The sequence below is a fragment of the Motacilla alba genome, chromosome 1 (assembly GCF_015832195.1).
Source record: "Motacilla alba alba isolate MOTALB_02 chromosome 1, Motacilla_alba_V1.0_pri, whole genome shotgun sequence".
Lineage (NCBI taxonomy): Eukaryota > Metazoa > Chordata > Aves > Passeriformes > Motacillidae > Motacilla > Motacilla alba.
Window position 1 is genome coordinate 50,361,950 of NC_052016.1, and position 23,360 is coordinate 50,385,309.

A 23,360-nucleotide genomic window follows, 5' to 3' on the forward strand; every position below is an offset into this window, starting at 1 on the left:
CAATTTCATAGTCAGTCTTGTCTCTGGACTCACACATCAGTGACAAATCTTGGCAGAAAAGCAGCATTGCAAGTCCCCATTCAGAAAAATTAGAAAATTATTAAGGAAAAAAAATTCAGAAAAATTTTTGTCTGGTTAGTCAAAACTTGTCACTGTAATGGGTAAATTAAAAATCCACAAAAATGTGGTAGAATTTAAAATAGAACAAAATACTATTAATTTAGAGATATTTGGAAATGTTTGTGAGGTGTGTATGTAAGTCTTGATATTTTTCTCTATTTCATGGCTTACACTCAGAAAAGCATTTTTCTGAACTGTTTTCAGACCAATACAGCCAAAAGTTCAGTTGAATGACAAATTTTAATTTCCATCTGGTCACTGGTGCCTCACAAGAAATAACTGTGTGCTGCTAGTGTATTTTAGAATAATATTTGCTGAAAGCAAGGATCAAATTGGATGTATGAACATTTCCCTGAGTATACCTGTGGGATGGAGATTGCAATGGAATCACATTGATAAGACACGTGCAGGAGAGGAGATCACACTGCTGCTGCACACGCTCGTTCTCTCTGCCCCACAAGCATGCAGATCACTTCTAAGCACAGAAATGTTAGTTTCAGAAGGTCTGAAAAGCTTCAATTACCTTCATAAGCTCTGCAGGCAACATTTAGAAAAACAGAGGAATTTGTCATTTTTATAGCCCAGCTGACTCCCCAAAACAGGTTCTGCACTACCTGGTGGCCTTCTTATCTTCTGATCACTGGCATTTCTTTTAGCAGACAATGACAGAAGAGCACCTGAAAGGGCTGTAGTCCAAGACCTGAAACAGTGCTCTGAGAGGGAGCAGCAGTGGACACTGGATGCTTAAGGAAGTTACATAAGAACAAGACAAATTTGAATGCTATAAGTATCTGATAATAACTGGTTTAAGAATTTCTTAAATCAAGCATGACTTCAGATACTTGTATTTAACAGCCCCTGAGGGATTTTTTTAGTCTTCCTGTAAATTTGTCTGAATGCATTTCTACCTTTGTTCTTCGTAATATCCTGTGGCAATAAGTTCCATATTTTAATTGCAATCATATTAAAAAAGTTCTTCACTTGTTTTAAACCTGCTGCTTGAAAAGTATCACTTGACAACTTTTTGCTCTCTTTGAGAGCTAATGAATGATCATCACTCCTGATTTTAAGAACTTTTATCATATCACAGCTTTTCTAAATTGGAAGTCTTATTCTGTTTAATCTCCCTTAAAAACAGAGCTGTTCTGCGCTGTTGCTCATCCTTGTCACATTTGTTTCTGCTTTTCTATTTCTGCCTAACACTTTTCAGAGGAGACTATTAGAATGCACTGTATTACTAAAAAATATGAATGTCGTAGTGATTTATATGTTGCCTTAATGATGTTTTCTGTTTCATTCTACCTTCCTTCCCTAACAACTTCTAGTATCACATTTTGCCTTTCTGAGCTTACCTGGCATTAAGCTCTTTTCAAAGAACTATCATAGTAGTTTTGTGATTCCTTTGATCATAACAAATTTTGCAATCACATTTTTATCTGCATAGATATGATTACTTTTCCCATTGAGGTATTTCATTGACCATTTTATTGTCAGTCAATTACCAAGTGACGCTATCAATCCCAGAATTCCTCTGGTTCTCTTTACAGGCAGGCTCCACAGACTCTTTTACAAGGCAGTGAGGATTATTCCTTAATACCGCCATCCTGAAGATGCAATACCAATTATATGTAAGGGACAAACAGGTAAGGGACAAAGAGGCTAAAATTTCACGTCCTAAGATTGCCTAGAAAGCAGTGTCAGTAGTAGGCATGGGCAAACAGACAGCTGGCAATGGTAATAAACTGCACAGATATTTTTGCTGTTTCTTCCCACTTTTTTTCTCCCCTTTCCCACCAAGTTCCAACAGGAAGCACAGTTCAGTTTCATTCCTTCATCCTTAGAATGAAAAACATCTGTTTTGTTGACTGTGACAAGGAGCCATGGGTGTAAAATAGGTACATGGAGCTACTAGTTTACCATCAGTGACTGGAGCAACCTCTGTTTTTCCAAAGTCAGTCACAATAAATCCTCTGAGAATGCAGCCTTGAGCTTTCAAGGAAGAGAGGAGGCAACTCAATATTAGCTTGCTAGTTTACCATACCTCATAAATCAATATTTTGTACTCCCTTCACACCACTTCTTGCAAAACATTTAAGAGGTGTACAAGGTCAGAAACAGAGACCCAGCTGTAATCTACAGTTAGAGTGCAGTATGAATCCATATAGTTGGTGTAAAGAATTTGTGAGAAGTAGTTAGGGAAGTACCACACACAACAAAAGTATCCTGAAGGGGAACAAGCCCAGCAGATGACCTTACTGTTTTCTATGTCAAATTTCTATTTCCATAGCTTTTATAATTGGTTGATAGTCTATCTCAGAAGCCTACTTGGCATCTGAAAGTCTAATGTTTTTGAACCATGATCATATGCTGATTAATGATGAGGGAAATTTCAAAATGTGTTTATCTATATATTTCTCCGTGGTGAAACACAATGCTAATACATATATATATGTATATATATATAGCATCTCATGAAAGCCTTGATTTTTCTCTCTGTATATATAAATACATATATATATATATATATATACATATATATATATATATATATATATATATATATATATATATATATATATATATATAACAACAAATACTAATCTCCCTTATCCCAATTTTGTGACCCTAATTATTTGAACAAATACATGTGACTTCCATGTTATCACAGGACTCCTTCAGTGAAGGATCCCATGGGTTTCGGGCTGTAAATCCCCCCGGCTAGCTTGGGATTTATGCCCGCATGGATCCTACATGGACGAAGTAAAGGACAAGAAGCCCTCTTTCTCCACGTGGTTCTGATGTCCTGTTTATTAGCTGGAAGGGGACATCTGCATCGTAGGGTTTCCAGGTGAAGAAGGAGAGGACGAGCTCCAAACCCAAGGAACATTTATACCCACGGAATGGGAGGCGGGGACAGAAGGCCACAGCCAAGGGGACACAGTGAGGAGGGGCGAAGGGAGGGGCTTCACGGGACAAACCACCTGACCAGGGGGTACCATGGGAAAAGTTCACCCAGTGCAGAACATCTAAATACCTATATAGTGCATCACAACACTTCAGTATTGGTTAGAAAGATTTTTTTTGGCATATAGTTTATAGCTTAGATGGCATTTGCTTTACTCCTCCCTGTGGAATTATAAGTCTGTGAAAATAGAAGTTGTACTAAACGGTCCTGAAGGAAATCAAGCAGAAAATACTCACTTAAAATGAAAAGACCAGAGAAATTTGTGTAAATTCAAAAAAAAAAAAAAAAGGAGGCCAGGGGAAACACATATGCAAAATAGTTTTTAAAACAACAATAAGTCAATAGGTTCCTTTTATGATTATCAATTAAAAAGTGGCCTGGCTTCTGTATTTTTACAAATAAAGGAGTTTTAGTCTCAACAATGTCCTGCCTGAAGAAGATGCTGTCTTGGTTTGAAACCAAGTGCCGCCTCACTCACAAAGCATTTGCAAAGAAGCAGATTTCTCCAAAGTATGGCCAGTTGTATTGCACATTAGTGAAAAAAGAAAAAAAAAATGTATAAAATCAGTACTGTGGAAAATAATGGTCCAGAGATAGCAACAATCCATGCCTCTCCCCCTAAATGGTGTCAATTCAGGACAGAATTGACTATAGTGACATAGTGAAATAGGTTTCTTCACTGACTCTGTGTGTGTGTATTTGTAATACATTACAGGAGATGAATCCTGTGAAATTTAATTATGACAGCACTTCTGCAGTATGTCTAAAGGAAAGTCAACATTTTGCAGCTAACAGTGATACCCTATTTTGTAAGTTATTTATAAATTTCATTTTTACTTATTTTCAGTGCTAATTTGTTCCACTAAATGCTGTATTAATTATCCAGAAAAAAAGTGTATTCATCTCCATTGACAATACACAAGGCCTAGAGCCTAATTAGGTAGCCTAATTAGGGCTGCTACTTTTGCCCTCTAGCCAAAGCTAGTTTGAAAAAAAAAAAAGTTTTAAAAAATAAGCATATATTTCTCTATTATGAGTCTGCACAACTTTTGTTGTATTACAATGACACAAAGATCTGATTTTGGAATGAACATGATGAGGGATGGCTGTTTGATGGAGCCAGTAAAGTGACACAGAGGACTCCAGAAGTAGATTAGCTGCTGCAAGGTGGATTATAATCTTTCTCTCCACATAAGAGATATGCTTTGGGAGGATGCCAGCCCTTGATGCTCATTACCTTCTGGGCTAGAACCATCCTTCCCACAGCCACTCTAAACCTGCAACACCTCTGTGGGGCCACAGTCTGCGAGCAGAAACCTCCAGTTAGAGATCTGGGACATGTGGCTGTGCTGAGGATGGAAATGAAGTATGTCAGGGAGGTTGAAGGAGCTCCTCAAAACACTAATAAAAATACAAAAATTCAGATTATTTGGATGTTTTAAAGGGAGCAAACTGGAAATTATCTATTCAAAAGTGTATCTAAGTGATGGAAATAAATTCAAAGAAGCTTTATTATGAAAAAAAGCTCTGTGATGTTCCAGGCTCACTTCACAAAATATATACGGTTTTGATATCTTTGCACTAGAAATGTTGCTCTTTAACTTTAGCCAGCATGAATCAACGGAGTCTTCAGCACAGTCACACTGATTTACATGAGCTGCAGACATGACCCATTGTATTTAATTTTAGGCATCTTATTAGAAGGATATTCATATATTGGAGAAAGATCTGAAGAACGCTGCAAAAAATGATTAGACTTCTGAAATGATTGATGTATGAGGATTGATTGCAAGTGCTAAATATGCATAGTTTGTCTAAGAAATGACTAAAGGGGGACATGGTAACAATCTATAAATACTTGAAGAGTCTAAATGTCAAGGAGGGAAAGGCATTTTCAGGATACAGAAGAGATGCAGCAGGACAAAATTAGCAAAAGAAAACAGAGAATGAATTTCAAAAGAGCCCCCAGAGGAAAACCTTAGAGAGTGGAAAGGTGTTGTCTTTCCAAAATAAAAAAATAATATACATAGATACAGTTACAAATGCATGTGGGATTCCAGTTTATTCCAAATGGCATTGAAACAGAAGTTTTAAGGCCAGTTTTCTAAAAGTGATCAGACCACAATCTCTATTCACATTGAAGCGTGGACTAATTTTTTTAAAGGTTTAGAAAACTATGACTCTACAAGGAACCCCAAAATTTGAAAAAAAATGTGACTAAGTCCACTGTAACTGCAACTGATTTAAATTTAGAATACCAATTTCAGCCAAGCAGTACCGCATCCATTTTGATGAAAATAAGGAGAGACAGAAGATCTGTATTTTCCCTGGGTTTATTGTCTCTGGAGCCAATGGTATGATTTAGGAAACAACAAAGGAAAAGATTGCTTCTGGACATACCTTCCACATTTTTCTGTTCAACACAGAATATTTTCAGAAATTAGGGTGACTTTTGAAGCTCTCTGTATATAGCACTGATATGATCATTACAGTTATAGATTTATACCTGACTATTAATTTCATTAAGACCTAATTTCACAATTCCAAGAAGTGACAAAAATCAAATACCTTCAATACACCGACAACAAGAAAGGACATTCAGAGAAGTGGGCCTGAAACTCATAGAATAAATTATTGTTTATCAAGAAAAACTGTTATGCTCCCAATTCCCAATGTGAGCGTGATGATGAGAAGACCGATTTTGGGATTAGAAAGAGATGACAAAAGAACTGGACATAGGGAAGAACAGTTCCAAATTCAAAACAGGAATTCCTGAGACATTATTTGTCTAAAGTTGTAAATTATGTCCAAAAGTAAAAAAAAAAATAAAAAATTGATAGAATTCATAAGTAAAATACATGTGGTTATCTGATTGTATTTCATTACATCATAGATTTTACAGATACTAAAACCAAAAGAAATCCCAATATCACTCTTTTTTATGGCATAACACCTGGCATAACACTGATTAGAAAAAAAAAAAAAACATCAATTTTTGTCAAGTTGAACTAAAAAGTATCTTTTAGAAAGATTTCCAGCCTAGATTTAAAAGCTGTAAATGATGGAGAATTCATATCATCCTTTTGTAATTCACTGTAGTGTATGGCACTAGTCTATTAAAATAAATGTGTTTTATTTCTACCTTGCGAGTTACTGATTTCCTTTTCTAGCTACTGGCACCCTCTCTGAATAATTCTTACCATATTTATTTGTCAGAAATCCATTTATGACCCCAACAAATGCTATTTTCATCTTTGGTTGGAGTTTACCCAGAATTTTTCCTTGACATCACATTTCAGAGACTTAGAAAATATATATTTTAAAAATAGTTTTCCTATATGCATAATTTAATATCTTAATATAGAGTCACAATTATTTACTGAGATAAAATGTTTATCTATAATGGCCTAAGAGACCACAATGGCATAGAAAAGATTTTGCAGAAGCTTAACATAGACTGAATTGTTCTGACAGGAAAAAACCTCAGCTCACCACCACTCATCATTGCAAATTACATCTAGGTAAACATCAACATCTGCTTCCTGTGCAAACAGAGTCTGTCATCACAGGAGCCATTATATTATTATGAGGAGATGAGATGGTATAATATTCATTACAGATATACAAGGTGCAAAAAACTGTCTCATACACGTGCTAATGAGCAGTAAATGTATGAAATTAATTGTACAGTCTCCACAGGTAACTACAGCTTTGAAACTTTACCTCATCTAATGTGAAGAATTCCAGTAACATCAAAAACAGATTCAGCAGTAATATGTGTGCTTAGTGAAAATAGGTTGTAAAAATTCAGAATGACTGGCCCATAAGGAAAAACTAGCAAGTGTGCTCTAGAGACCAGCAATACCCAGGTTACTACTTTTTTCCATTTGATAATAGTTTGTGTTACATTTTTTGAAAAAATTAGAATTCAGCTATAAATACTAGCACAGTGAGATGGTTAAAGCCAAAATCCTACCTTGTGAAATTCCTAGGCACTTTTGCTGGATTTGTAGACTTGGGACATGGGAAAGAATAGTGGCATTATTGTTCTGCTAAGTTTACACTTTTTCTGCATGTATAAATTCATCAAGGAAGAGGCAGAACAGATAGTAAGTAGGGCTTTTTTGTCACTTTTTACCCATAGTACTCACTGACAGAGCTGCATCACCATGCAAATTTAGAAACAAAACCATAAAAATATAACATTTCCTTTAATTCTTACCTTGTGGAATTCACTGAATTTTGCTGTTCTCCTTTAGATTTGGCTTAGTTTCTTCCTGTCAAGAGAAGTCTAGTTCTGAACTATAGCCTTAGCTTGGATCAAGTGCTGCTTTTCCAATGGAAGTAATCTGTGACTGTCAAAATGTTTTCGTGACATTATAAGGGTGCCCATGTGGTGTAACAGCAGAAGTCTGCATTTCATTTGCTTGCTTTATACAGAAGGACTTTTGCTAGACAAAGCATATAATGGACCTATAAAGAAGAAAAAATTGTAGTTTTCTGATTCATATTCTTGTGAGCTTCTTAAATCCAGGTCTGAAGGATTAACGGGGGGGTCTGTAAAAATCATATTACAGTATTAGAGCTATTACTAGTCAAGAACAAACCGAAATAGAAATTTTGTCCCATCATGTCATAGGTTAACCTAAAGACTTTTAGAATTTATAAGAAAATATGAGTGGTTATGCCCAGTCAAATCAGAGTTTCACCTAGTCCAGAAGCCTGTGTGATGTGGGCTAAAAAAAAACCTTGATAAATAAAATAAGCATGAGGCAACCATAAGTCATAGTTCTCAGATAAACTCACAGTTTATGAATTAGGTCATTGCAGACTCAGAAGCACTTTCTTTAATAGGTTTTAATGGGATTTTATTTTCTGAATTTCTTTTATTATTTTTTGAACTAATCAATGCCTCTGACATTACTAGTACCACGTGGCAGTAGGTTGGACAACTTAATTGTGAATACCGCACAAAATTAACTTGTTTTGTTTGCTTGAAGCCTGCTACCCCATAATTTAATTTCGTGTCTGTTAGTTCCTGTGCTGTGAAAAAAAGTGAATAGTTGTTTCCTATTCTCCTTTACAGTGTCAGTCATGACACTGGTTCTCTGGATTTTCCAAAACTATATGTACTTGAAGAATCTCTCCCAAGACAGGATAACTACTGGCGGACTTTCTCTGAAAGGGAAAGATGTAAAAATCCTGACCTAGCGCTTGTATTTAAACACCAATTAACTATGCTCACTATTTCTACCACTACCCCTTACTCCAACTGTAGACTCATAGAACTGCTGAAGGCTATAATTTACTAATAAAAGGAGTTATTTTCCTTATCTTGCAATCTACTATTTTTGAGCAAGCTCTTATAAGCATCATATCTTAAATCATCTCAAATAATTGTGACTCTATAAACAGGAGCTGCATTTTTTAATATGCTACTTCTTATTTCTTTTTCTGCTCAGAATGGCACTAAATACATTCTACACATCACGCTAGTGCTTAGCAACCAACATCAAGATACTAAAATAGTATAGATTTCCTACCCCCTCACTTTTACCTGCTGCTCTCCACTGTTGTAACATTGCCATTGATTCATTATCTATACCATCAGAAGTGGCCAATTAAGCGACACTTCTGAAAGTTGGAATAAACCTGTATGAAACAAAATACTCTCATTTCAGCTCTGACCTTCACTATGCTTAGCAGCAATCTATTCTCCAGGCCTGAAGGCAAGTATAATAGTCTTATATCATCATGGGTATTTCTCATTCATAGCATATTAGAAAATGGTCTCACATATTTCAACCTATTCAAAAGAAAATACGTAATGTGAGGGTTTGGGAGACTCAGAAACCTTTGCAACTTCAATTTCTATAGTAAATATAGCATACACCATTTATAGAATTATTTTTAAAACATACACTCTCACACATACACAGATAAATACATACCAGCTATTTGGACAGAAAACACACCCTAAAGATACTCAGATGTTTCAGTCAAGCGTTGGAACAGCAAATTCCAAAGCCAGAGACCCTTCTTCAAGGAAACTAAATGCTTCTTTTTACAACTTTCACCCAGGTTGGTGGTTTCCCCACTTATCTAAAGCAAGGTGCTGCCTTGGAGTGAAAATGAGTTAAGTCTTCATCACTGAGAAAGCTCGAAGCTCAGAAGATCAGGCCCTGGTTATACCATGGACAGATTCTAATGCTCAGTGGGGCAACACCTACAATGTGCAGGGATTTCACTCTGAAGTTGACACTAATTCAACACAGAATACATAATGATGTCCCAGCACGTATAGTAACCCTAGAGGAGAAAAGCTGTGAATTTTCTGCATGTACAGAATTTAATAACTTTGAAATCTTGTAAAATGCTGAGGTTTTAGCAATTTTCATTGGAGGGTAAGGGGGCTGCAGCATTACAGCCTCTGTTTTTTGTGACTGAGAAATCCTGTAAGCACAGGTAGCACTTAGAAGGAGTAAAACATCCATGTGCCATGAAGAGCCTTTATTCTCAAAATGGGACAAAATGGGAGCTAATTTTCTGTGGAAGCAACCATTCAGAAGCTCTATCCATATCATGAAAAATAATATTTTGATACTCCAAAAGCAGGTTCTGGTCAGTCCTTCTTGTTAAAAATTACAAATAGCTAGTTTGTTACCACAAAGTTTTAAGCAGAGGATAAAGATGTCTGCTGATTCTTTCCAAGCCATTTAGCAGAACTGATTAATATCTACTAAAAAAAATCCAAACCATTCAAAATTTATAATGCACAACTTGTGAAGTACATGTGCAAATTTCAGAATAAACTGTTTACAAATAATATTAAACTATTAACAAATTCAAGTGTCTTGTTTTCATCTGAACATAAAAATTCCTCTTTTTAATTGAAATTGACTTGGCAGCAGTTTGATCGCACATTTCTGTAACATACTTTGATATGCTATTTTTAAATGGATGATTAAAGAACCTAAGGAAGATAGAAAACAGAAGAACACTATGCATTAAAAGAGAAATTGATACATAATTGCCTCTATCCTGTGTGCTTATAGGCAAAACAATTGCACATGTTGCCTTAAACACATTCATTACCATATGCTTGTTTCACTTGGCTACCATAAGACTACTTGATGGGATTGAGACCAGGCACATGTTTAAGTGCTTTGCTGGATCAAAGCCTAGAAAAGTGAGCAGAAGAAGACCCACAACAAATTTTAATTAAAAGACATATCCAATATTTTAAAAACCATTTGGCATGTCCTTCATATCTGTGTAGCTAACAGAAGACACACTTTAATAACAAACCAACTCTTTTATAACTTGGTCCTAATTCTGCTAACCTCATACAGACCAAACTTTCGAAATATAAATGGAATAGCTCTGTGAATATGAACAAGCTCAAGTTTCTTTCTGTGTTTTCCAAGAAACGGACTGATTTGTGTTTATAGTATATTGCACAAATGACTCACTCAGGCAGCATCTGTGCTATGTACTGAGTGGGACAACATTTTATATCAAGTAAGATGACACATTTTGCTCTTTTTTGTTTGCAAATTTTGACCAGATTTCTGATCTCCACCCAGGCTGAATATTTTTCTCGGACTTTGGATCAGCTTTGACCTAGCTGTCACTGAGGCAGAAGCTAATGAGTGTCTCCCAAGATAAAAGGAATAAAGTGACTAAAGGTGAGGATTCTTATCAAGTCTAGTGCGTTTGTGTCAGTGAAAAAACTTCAGCTGTAACAATTTGCCTTTTTTCTCTGAAGAAGCTGCTTGTAAAAGCACAGCAAATAACAGACCACAGAAAGGTTTTGTAATCTGCATTCTCATGAATACACATGGAAACAATCTCTAACTTTTTCTTTCTTTAGATCTGTCAGGGTTTTGTTGCACATCAGACAGTGGGCACTGTCAAAATAAAAACAAAAGCGCTCTGTAAAAGTGATATTCTTGTATGAAACCATCATGGTAAGAATAGTAAGCTCTGTTGGCTTTCACTAGTGAACAGTAATTTGGGCCAAAAATAGGGTTTTTCCCAATAACTCTTAATTAAATAATTCAAATAAGTATTTCCAACAGCCCAGTTCTGTCATGGCAAAGAGTAGGCTCCATTTTAAAAGTCAGTTTTTTATATGGAAATTATTGCTGAAACAGCTGGACTAACTATATCTCCCATAAATATAAATTCTTAAAATTCCTTCGTTCATAAATATTTTTTTCAAAGTATTTTCCAGTAGTAATATACAAAATTAAAATATGGAATTAGGTGTAATTCAGTGCAAAATTTAACAAAAAAGTCTGTTGCAAATGTTGGACACTGAAGGCATACTGAAAATATTAATTTTCCCCCAGTTTGTTGGCTACACCTTCCCAAGATCAGTTTAGTTTAGAATAGAGCTGGATATTTGTTGTGCCTAGCTGGTATCTCCTCATTCCAGTATGCTTTTAATGAATGCTGAAGTCCATCTCTTGCCTGTTGAGCAAGAAAATATTGAAAACTTTTATTTCAAATTACTGTTCTAAGTGCCATGATAGGCCTTATATTACCAAATCTAAGAAGGAAATGGGGCAAAATTACTTCACAATGGCCATTGTGACCAATTTTCCTATTAATTCAGTTTGGTAAGTCAAATAAGGAACTTGAAATTTTTCTGTGTTGTCAGGTGTAAACTCAGAGTACCGAAGCAAACAAATGTTTGGAGGCACTGTAGAGAGTTCTCTGACAAATTTTCATCACACAGGCTGAATTGAGATAAATTAAGCTGTTGCCATGACAAAACCCAGGAGGTTTGGAAAGTCTGTGGGAGACAACTAGAAATACAGAAGATGTATGAACAAATAAGTCTGTTAAATACTGGTATAACACATTGGAGACTGACTATATGACCAGGAATTTAATCATATAAGCATTTCTTGTTTGGATCCTTCCAGTAATACAGCAGCAGTATTTCCTGTCTGATCATAACTCACATAAAAGTCAATTTGACAAATCCGAAGTGCTTTTCTTTCTTCATGTTCATAAAGAATAATTTATAATATTAACCACTAACTGGTGGTTTATAAGCACAGAAACTGTGAAAGATATTCAAATACATGTCGCGTGTAGTATAAAAGCTCCTACCAGTTGTCAGTACTTGTCTTCTTTCTCTCTTTTTGCTTTCTTAATATGTCTAAAATATTTACTAAGGCCGTTTACACTGTTTGATCTTCTAGCATTTAAATATGAATCAACACCTCACTTCATATCTTAAATTTGTAAGCGACATTTAAAAATGGCAAAATATCTTGTGTAAACTAGTCAACAAGCTGCTACATGTGATTTTAAGAGAGTCATTTCAGGTTAACATAGAGCTTCAATGATAAATTAACACATCATGTATAGGACTCCAAAAAGCAAATCTTAGCTTTGGATTCCATATATTTTAGTGAACAGGACAGGGCTTTGTATGTTTCATGGTCAACATGGTATATGTGGGCATTACTAGTACACAATTCATTAGTGTGTAGTACTGGCATGAAAAAGCATGCAAACTGGATAACTAATTTTCAAGTGAGAAACATCTTGAAGTTGTGAATTGCTTCGAATGCAAATCACAGAATCAAGGAATCATGGAATAAATTAGTTTGGAAAATACCTGTTAGATCACTAAGACCAACTGTTAACCAATCACTGTCAAGCCCACTACTAAACCATGTCCCTGAGTCCATATCTACATGTATTTTAAGTACCTCCAGGAAGGGAGACTCTGCCGTTTCCATGGACAGCCTGTTTCAATGTGTGACAACCGTTTTGGGGAAGAAATATTTCCTAACATTCAATCTATTTTCCTAACATTCAATTCAATTTCATAGAATCAAAAGAAGCATGACCATCAGCAGTTCAAGGAAGGAGATTCTGCCTCTCTATTCTGCTCTCATGAGACTCTACCTTGAGTACTGGATCCAGTTCTGAGGTCCCCAACATGGGAAGGATACTTACCTGTTGAAGCAAATCCAAAGAAAGGCTACCAAGTTGATGAGAGGTATGGAGCACCTCTCCTATGAGGAAAGGCTGAGAGAATTGGAATTGTTCAGCCTGGAAAAGAGAAGGCTTCAGGGTGACTGAACTGTGGCCTTCATTGAAAGGCCCAAAACTGAACTCAGGATTTGAAGTGTGGCCTCACCAGTGCTGAGTACAGGGGGATGGTCACTGCCCTGGTCTTGCTGGCCACACCATTGCTGATCCGGGCCAGGATGCCATTGGCCTTCTTGGCCATCTGGGCACATGCTGGAACATGTTCAGCCACTATCAACCAGCACACCCAGGTCCTTTTCCACCAAGCAGGTTTCAGCCAATCTGCCCCCATCCTGTGGCTCTGCCTGGGGTTGTTGTGATCCCGGGGCAGGACTTGGCACTTGGCCTTGTGGAACCTCTTGCAGCTGGATTTGTCCCATCAATACAGCCTGTCCAGATTCCCCTGCAGAGCCTTCCTGCCCTGCAGCAGATTGACACTCCTAGTGTTGTCTGAACACTTGCTGAAGATGCATTTGATCCCAGTTATCAATAAAGGTATTAAACAGATCTGGACCCAAAACTGAGCCCTGGGGAGTCCCACTCGTTACCCAACTGGATGTAACTCCATTCAGCACCACTCTCTGGGCTCAGAAATCCTGCCAGTTTTTTTACCCAGCAAACAGTGCACCTGTCCAAGCCATGAGCAAGGAGTTTCTCCAGGAGACTGCTATAGGAAAACATGCCAAAGACTTCACTAAAGTTCAGGCAGACAATATCCACTGCCTTTTTCTTGTCTACCAAGTGGGTCAACTTGTCATAAAAAAAGATAAAGTTGCTTAAACAGGACCTGCCTTTCATCAGCCCATGCTGGCTGGGCCTGATCACCTGGTTGTCCTGCACATACCATGTGAAGTCAATTGGGATGATCTGCTCCATGACATTCCTCAGCCCCGAGGTCAGGCTGACAGGCCTGTAGCTCCCTGGATCAGCTCTCCAGCCCTACTAGTAGGTGGGCATTACGTTTCCTAACTTTCAGTTGCCTGGGGCCTCCCTGGTGAGCCAGGACTGCTGATAAATGAAGGAAAGTGTCAAATGAACACTTCTGCCATTCTCTCAGTACCCTTGGGTGGATCCAATATCATCAAATTACAGTGTGCAGCAAAACAACAAAAAGCATTGGGTTTTTGCATTGAGGAGAAAGGAAAGAATAGGAGTTCATTAATGTTGCCAAGGCACTTGCTCCAGCTACTTGGGAAACAGTGGGAGAAATGAGGGCACTATGAAGGCCTCCTATGAATGTGCACCAGGATAAGGCCTGGTGAGGGAAATCAACGTCAAACAGCCCTAGGATGTTCACCATGGGGATGGGATGTCAGCTTGTGGGTCAGCAGGGCTGTGGCCAGGCCTAGGCAGGGCTGCCTTGCAGCAGAACCATCACCACAGATATAGGTTGGACCTGGCCATAGCTTCCCGAAGTATAGTAATGAGCTCTTCTTTGGGACACAGACAGGGCCTCCTGGATGAGGGGGACCTTTCAGGAATGAAGAACCAGGGCTTGCCATATGTCTGTATAACTGGGAAAAGAGAATTTTCCTCAGAACAAGTGAGAAGTGTATATGCATACCTGTTAGCCCCTTCTGGGAGCTGTTGCAGCAGGTTGCAATAGTGGGTTGAAATCTGGTAATTGGCATTCGGGTTCCATGCCTCTCATCTGGGAAAGGGCTGACCACTCAGCTGCGTGCATGGGGGCTGTCAAATCCCACTTCCAGCTGCACAGCAGGCACAATTATCTTGTCCAGTGCCTAGCTGTACATAAAGCTCAGGGACTCGGAAACAGCTTGTGCACATCTGAGCCTGCTGCTCTTCACTTTGGACTTCATTACGCACACCGTCACACATCCCAGGCGGGTCCATTGATCTCCTGTTCACTTGGCTTGCCCCTGAACTTGTGCTGTTACAAACCATTGCGGCCTTGATAAAATTTCATGTGAAAATTCAACATCCAGCAGCAAAGTGCTTTCAAATATTATTTTAAGTGATTTTTTGGTTTATTATGGATTCACAGAAAAATCTGGTAATGATTTTTTTTTGTATTTATGCAGTTTCTTTTAATAATTTTTCCAAGAAAACTGTTTTCCTTTTAGGAAAAATATATATGGTCAGATCAACCAGAATGAGAAAAGTTAGGCATGTTTTGAAATTAATGGAATTATTTTATTTTGTAGTCTGCATTAACTTCAGCCTGGATTTGCTGCTGCAGGACCTCAAAGAGGTTATAACTCAAGCACATCCCTTCTTCACTCTCTCAAACAGAAATAGCTCTGTGAATGGATTACATTTCCCAGGACATGTCATCAATTTTTCATATTTGAAATTGCAACACATGATGAAAATCATATGATTATTATCTTGAAAACAGACAATATGCAACAAAACGTATCCAGGAATAGTCATATGTCATCAGAATGATATTACAGGGCCTTGGAGACATATATTAATCTCAGCCCAAGCTGCTCTAATATCCAAATATCCAAGTATTTTAGTATAATTGCAAACATCATGATTTTTCTGAATTTTCTGTTTTATCAAAATGTAAAAAAAAAAATCCCAACAAACTTCTGCAAAAAAAAAAGTGTCAAACTTGCTATCCCAATCAGAAAAAAAAACTCCACGTGTGAAAGGATTAGCAATTTTCACAAGAGAGATATTTCAATATTTAAACACTTTTCTCAGAGACAAAAAACTAGTTATACCCATAAACCTTAACCTGTCAGAATTTTTTCAATTGTTTTTGTAGTAACTATTTTGCTCAAGAGACCTGGGGACTACCATACTAAATTTGGAGCAGCTACAGATTAGAAGGAGATAGATACTTTTCATTTTCATAGATAGAATTACTAAATTGGAAAACATGCCAAGACATTATGACTTTTATATTATGTGTGTATATGTATATATGTGTATATGTATATATATGTCTCTTCATACACAAATGTTTATACATCTAAATATTGTCCCAGGAAATTCTACCAGAAGAAAGTATATTGTGAGTTGAAATTCAAGATGAAATAGTGGTTCTCATTTGGAATTCAGCAGCTCATTTGTGACTGTATTAGACAATTTGCAAAAATCATAGAAGTCATCAAGTCTGAATACATGTCCTAAACTGCACTAATACTGAATATTTCTATATGTTGTTTCAGGAAATGCAAGCTGATTTCACAGCAGTGGCAAAAGACACATTTCTTAATATCTGGAAAATACTTGGCAGTGTGATATGATCCGTGTTTTCAAGGACAGATCTTAAACTACACTTTCAAAAGGCAAAGACATAAATCAATGGAAAGATGTTCTTGTAAACTGGATACAGCAGGTTTTCTGTCTCTTCCTTCTCTTCTAATTTTATATGCTTTTCAAGTACCAAATGGAAATGCTGATGTGAGTAAAGTTTTCTAAAGCATAACTTTCAAGGCAATAGAAAGAATAATAGCACACCTGGCTGACTTTCTATTAACATATTGATGAAACTATAAACCATCAGAAATTTTTCTTCAACAAACTTTTATTTAATGCAAATATAGTTGTATTCCTATGAAAATATTCTTTCATAATCCAAATTCATTGCTAATGAGCTAATAAGGAAACACTACACGTTTTCATTTTGTCATTGCTGTTTTACTAATATAGAAAATGTTTATGTCATTCCAGGGAATTCTTATCTTTGTTTGTGAACACCAGATCTTCTGCCTGTATATGTGTATATGTGTTCATGAAATTGTCTGCAGGTTTGAAATGTTCTCACTGAAGAGGGCAAAGGAAAGTTTTGTTAGACAACACACTTGAACAAGTCAAAATTCTTTTTTTGAAATTATCCTCCCCTCCTTCTGCACTCCCCTAATCTTGTTTCCATTATATCATCCAGCATATGGGAAATTTTATGCAGATTATGCATATAGCTAATTTTCCGATAGTGTCATATTTTCATATAACTTCTGGAAAATCCTGAGATTAAAAACCCCCATATTTTGTTTTTTGAGCATCACCATATTAGGGCACTGTTTCTGGTATCACATCAGAAATTCAATTCAGCAGATAATACCCTATTAAAATAATACAGTAAAATATCCACCATTTTGCCATAACCATAGTTTTTAAAACTGATGTACAGTCTTGCAATTGCAAACTATCATCTAGCCCTGGGTTTGGGAGTAAATGCAGAAGATAGAGATGGATATTTAAGCATGATCTACCTTCTGTGTTCCTGTACAGAAATTTACAGATCCAACCTTAACAGGTTTTTACATCCTCAAGAATTTCTTATGCCATTTATCTCATCTGGATATGTAACTGCCCGATTACACTTAAAGGTAAATATTGAGTCTTTGCAATACCATGTTGCACTTACATAGTACTAGAATAATTCTCTGATGAATCAGTGAATCCATTACTCTACATAAATGGTCTCCAGAATTACTTGTTCTTATATTACTGCAGGTGTAAAATGGAAATTTAAATAAGGTCATCAGAGCTAGTGAGTTTTTAATCTATATACAAATCTTGACTTGGATTTTACAAGTCTGTATCTTCCCATTTCTAAAGACCAAAATATTACCATATATTCAAAACCTCTATTTTGTGAGATGATTTATTGTAGTTCGAGGGATTCTTTTGGGTATTTGGGTTTTTGTTTTGTTTTGATTGGATTTTTTAAATAACAAGATTCCTGGTATAGTTAAAGTTTCTAAATGACTTATGAAACCTTAACCTGGGAAAACAATTGGATATCAAAGACCTTGCAACTTATTTTAGCAATCAGGTCCATCAATCTAACAGAAATAGAATCAAACAAAATATGTCTGACCATTTGTAAGTATCTCTTTATTGGAACAATTTTGAGCTGTGTCATTTTATTTGTGCATATAGATGAGGAATTAAACAATTTCAAATTTGGTTCACAGCAATTGTAGCGGTATTATATATTTTACTATTGCAGTTTGCATACTTTAATTATATCCACTGTGAGATATGAGCACTGCTTTTGTAGTTTCAGAAAAGCACACTATAAAATAGTCATCAGCTATTAGTACTTTCTACTTCTTTCTTTAATACTTCTTGTTACATGATACCGTCATTTCAATCCGGGTCAGTTGGCTCAGTATCAAATCTTGGAGCAAGTATAAAAAGTCAGAAAGCATTACATGAGCTTTTCTCAGTAATATGTGAAGAGATTCAGATCAGGGAGGTCCTAATTCTCATGCCTGTCTTATGTCCAGTGAAAATAGTGAAGAGGTACCAGCTGCTGTTTCACTCTAATTCCATTTGGATCTCTGCAGTTTTACGCTACAGTGAGTGTTAAACTGAAGACAGAATTATCTAATGTAGGAAACATGACCTGAAGTTCATAGGAAACATGACCTGAAGTTCATAGAGGCCGGGTCCTCATTTCTGACAGTGGTTGATACCAGGTGCATGACAGGAAGCTATAAAAATCCTGTGGCAGTAAGGTAGATGACAACATGGATACCTGGGTTATCATGGATGCACACAACTGATTTGAAAGGACTTTCTGTGTCCATTGGTCTCTGTTTGCAGAGAAGTAATAACAGCTCATACTGCAGATTGGTTTAATGTAACTGGCAATTAATTAGGAGACATTATGTATGCTTATTTATTTTTAAGCTTTATAAATTCCATAATATTAAATTTTAATTTATTACACTCTAATGATTATTGTGTGCATCCCATTAATCATCAGAAATGTGCAGATTGTAATACAAAGCACAATATGAGACACATGGCTCTATATTGCTGAAGATAGGGCTTCCTGGGAGGGCAGTAGAGGAGCTAAAAAGTTCAGAGGAAGATTTGGCTTTGTATAAAGAAATGCAAATCAGGTTTTTGCAGCCATAATCAGAGTTACTTTGTTTTATTCTAATAGAGCACATTAACTCTGTGTTCATTTAAAATACAAAAAAATGTAGTCCATGAGATCATTCCATTCAAATCATGACTGTAGGTAGCATTTCAGACTGATGAAGGTTTTTCTTGTTAATGACATTTTAATTCTTTAGAAAAGGCACTGAAAGCATCAAAGCAGTAAAACAAAACCAGGGACTGAAAATTTCTCTGGGGATTTGATCAGAAAGGTTTTTCTTTCTCAAAGGCAAATACCAGGTTCATTTTTTAAGAAAAGATAATAGCTGCACTATCTTTAAAAATATTTTATACATACAAATGAATACATGCAACATCTTTGTGAAATGAGAAAATATTGCAGTCTTTATGGACCAGTAGGCTCACTAAAATATGAAATGGTAGTTATTTGCACAGAATTGTAGAGGTAAATCAATCTGAGAGAATGTTGAAGCATCTGACTTTAATTCTCATGCTTCAATGAAATGCGCTGCCTTTTCCCTCTCGCTGTTTCATTTCTCAAATGGCAAATACAGGAGTGTATATATTTGCAGTATGGAGCAGATAACAAAGCAATAGGAACTGGAAAATTCCATGAATATCAGCTTGTTCATATCTGAATTGCATTCTCTGAATGTTAAGGCATTACTGTCCTTTCCAGCTCCTTGTTGATTTTTGTAAACAAATGGAGCTCTGAAATGCTTACCAGTTTCCACAATTACTTCAGCATGTGCTATCTTTTGATTTTCTCTATTATTTTATGCTAAACTTTGCTCATTATTTTAATCTCATAATAAAACTGCGCATCATGTTCAGAGATCATCTCAGTTATTAATGAAAAGATAGCAGATTATCAATACAAATTTGTTTGGGATAGGTGATCAGTTCCTCTTCATTTCTATAACCTCACCTATCCCTAGTGCTCATTCCCACCACAATTGGCTTCCATTTTAGTAATTCATTATGAGAAAACTGTAGCATTTCATTGTCAGGGAGATCTGAAAAATACGTCTCTTGGAAGCATTGTCTGATAAAGCACAAGTTTCCCTGATACAAACCTAAAATCCTACAACCTCATTTACTCTGATTCATAATTTCTGCATAAATACTTAACAGTATTATAAGTGACATAAAACTGCATGTGATTTGGCATTAATATGTGTTGAGAATGAGAGTCTATTAAGAAATATGTTGTGAGCCTAGATCTATTTCTGTAAAACAAACTGTTCAAACAAAAAAAGGCAGACATGTTAGCAACAAGATGAAGCCTGTATGTTGCTAGCAGTGAGAGCTTCAAAGCATTAAAAAGAAATAATCACCACTTTGTACTCACTTTTTTCTTTCAGTGCCTACATGACAAACACCCACGTTTATAAGGAGCTTCTCTATCTATGGTAAAGACAGAGATGGATGATTTTTAAATCCTTTTCAAAATCATGTTTTGGTCTTTTCCTCTAAATTCTAAAATTGCATCAGACAAAAAGATGAATTTTAACAGGTCTATAATGTATTCAAGCATCCATGGAGGTATTTAATTAAAAAGGAGTGAAACAAACACTAACAATATTGGGACATTCCATATCAGAAGCAACTGACACCTTCTCTCATTTTGATCACTGTAAATAAGATTTTGGAATCAGTGAATTTTTTATAGATGTAAAAACTACAAAGAGTAACAGCAAGAAGAAGCCCAATTGAAGAGTTCTATTCCTGCTTTCTGCAGCAGCATAGCCTCTCTTCATTCTGCAGCAATACGCATTAAATAACTTAGGCCTTTTCCACTCAAACATAAAAGTACACATTGCACATTTCATTGAGCAGCCTTACCTGAGGCACTAGAAACCTGGAGGCCTAGATTCAGAATATAAGAGCATTTCTTAACTATAGAAGACCTATGTGCAAACTCTATATATGACCATGCATTATCTGCATGATATACATGCCAAACTATTCTGCTAAGGCATATGCACGGAAAGAGTGTCTTTAGAATGTCATACTTTTTAAATTTATTGGCCACCTTGATTCTCCCATTCTAACTCGTGACATTGCTCTGCACTGGAAAACAGTTAGGATTGTTCAGCCATGGGGTCATTCATCATCACTGAACCATGAATGTCCTGCAACAGGAAGAAATTATTATCAGCAGATATCCATCAGAACACTGCTTCGGCACTGAATGAAAATTGTCCATGCAAATTCTTTATAGATGCTCCTGAAAATATAAGGCTGGTTTATCTAAACTAAAGTTATTCAGAGGAGCACTGTGGTTTCAGATAGTTTTTGGTCAATTTGTTGTCAGCCACACTGCAATATTGTTGCTACATGCCATTTCAGTACTTTTGAAGGTTTTCTTTTCCTTAAAAAACACATTTTCATCCTGATGAGACCAAAATAACAAAAAACAAAAAGTTAAAAATCAAGGTCAAGGTTTAGAATAAAACAAGTCCTTTTATGGAAATCTCTGGTGGATTATTGTTTCCAGAGGGACTGTGAGAAAAGAATGACATCCCAAAAAGATTACAGAACAAGAAAAATACTAGGCTTTGACCAATGCCCTTAACAGCTGTTCATTTTCTTGCCTCGTTGTATATTGAAAATGGAGATATTCAAATCTCTTAATTTTGGTGCCTTGTGCCCTTGTACATGGGACATCCACATAGTGCTGGAAATTATGCCCCAAGACCACAAAAGTCCCGTTAGCTTTTCCTGGTATGGTTGGTGAGTGGTTAAGCTACATAAGCATAGGTGTCCTCTGACACTGTAGATACCCTAGGGTATTGTCCAGCCCTAAAATGGGTGTGCTGGCCAGCAGTAGCTGAATGTGACCCAGCAGTGTGTCTGTGTAGCCATCTGAGCTTATACCAGCAACGGTGTGGCCAGCAGGACCAGGGCAGTGACCATCCCCCTGTACCCAGCACTGGTGGGGCCACAGCTCCAATCCTGTGCTCAGTTCTGGGCCCCTCACTGCAAGAAAGACGTTGAGGGGCTGGAGCGTGTCCAGAGAAGGGCAACGGAGCTGGAGAAGGATCTGGAGCACAAGTCTGGTATTTAAAAGTGGTTTAGTGTGGACTTGGCAGTGCTGGCTTAGTGGTTGGACTTCTTGGTCTTAGATCTAAATAATTCTTGGACTATATGATGTTTAACAGCTTCCTGCTGTGAAGAACTGACTTAAAATCCCATGCTTTAATCTGAAAAAGGGATGTTTTTTATTTCCAGTTTTATGTTATTTATTATTGGCATACACAAATTGCCAATCTGTTTATACCTTCTCGTTACTGGCTGCATTTGTCTAAAATCCATATATTTACATATATAGATATATATATATATATATATATATATATATATATATATATATATATAGTCTGATCCTGCACTATTTTGAATGAACTCTGTCTTTTTGAAGTATTTGGAAACATACAGCTTTCCATTGAAGGCAAATAACTAAGGAGATCTGTTATCTGTCTCAGAGAGCTTGTGACCTCTTTTCACAAATGTTGGTTCTAAAGGAAATCACTGTTAATAGCATAAATGGAATACAGATCTATAGAAATAAATGCAGTGGATAATTTGGCAGCATCTAGAGGACAGCATCCCATTGAAAAAGAGAAGAACATGAACAAATACTCCATTTTACACCTACCTACCAGCTATCTAAGGATCTACAAACCAGTAGATAAAGATGTGGTTTAGAATCTGTTGGTTAACTGTAGAACAACTGGTGTAGGAAGGATGGGATAGGTTCCTTAAAATAAAAGATGTTCTTCCTCCTGGAAAGATAAACCCCATAGTGAAGTGCTGAGAATAAACAGAACTGAAGACCCTTCAATGCACTCTAATATTTAATAACACATTTTATCTGAAACACAAAAATATTGGGTTGGACTCTGCTTGCCTTTCATGAATTAACAGTTTACTTGCTCTTGCTTGATGATGGTAGAGTTTTGTCAATTAGTATCAATTACAAGGCTGGTGGAAGAAGTCAAACTATTCTTTTTGTAAAAAATTAAGAACTCTACAAAACATGTGCATGCCCTTCATTTGAGAGCTGTTTTCAACTTTATTGTTTTGAAGGGTGATATACTTTTTGCTGCAGATGATAATAACACAAATCTGTGTTAAAAATTTTTATTCCAGTTTTTTAATTTTTCCTTTTGCATTTTTTGAGAATCTATTTCTCTCCTTCTGTATAGGAGATGTGAATTTGGATTATCAGCTATTTTCTGAATATTGAAAATTTTAATTTGAACTTAATTTCAAAAAGAAATTAGTTCAGTGCCACAGAGGCAATGAAGGAAATCCAATACAAGAGATTTCTGACATGTTACTTTTGCCTCAGAGTTTTTAGGATCTCTTACTACACGGT

General features: G+C 36.4%; 1 long non-coding RNA gene across 1 annotated transcript; it reads left to right on the forward strand.

Annotated features, from left to right (window-relative positions):
- The first annotated feature begins 1,717 nt into the window (after positions 1 to 1,717).
- LOC119706978 lies at positions 1,718 to 17,144 on the forward strand. The gene is made up of 4 exons (XR_005258641.1): positions 1,718 to 1,763; positions 10,672 to 10,773; positions 12,940 to 13,109; positions 16,285 to 17,144. It is a non-coding gene; the product is annotated as an uncharacterized LOC119706978 (long non-coding RNA).
- Positions 17,145 to 23,360: the final 6,216 nt, after the last annotated feature.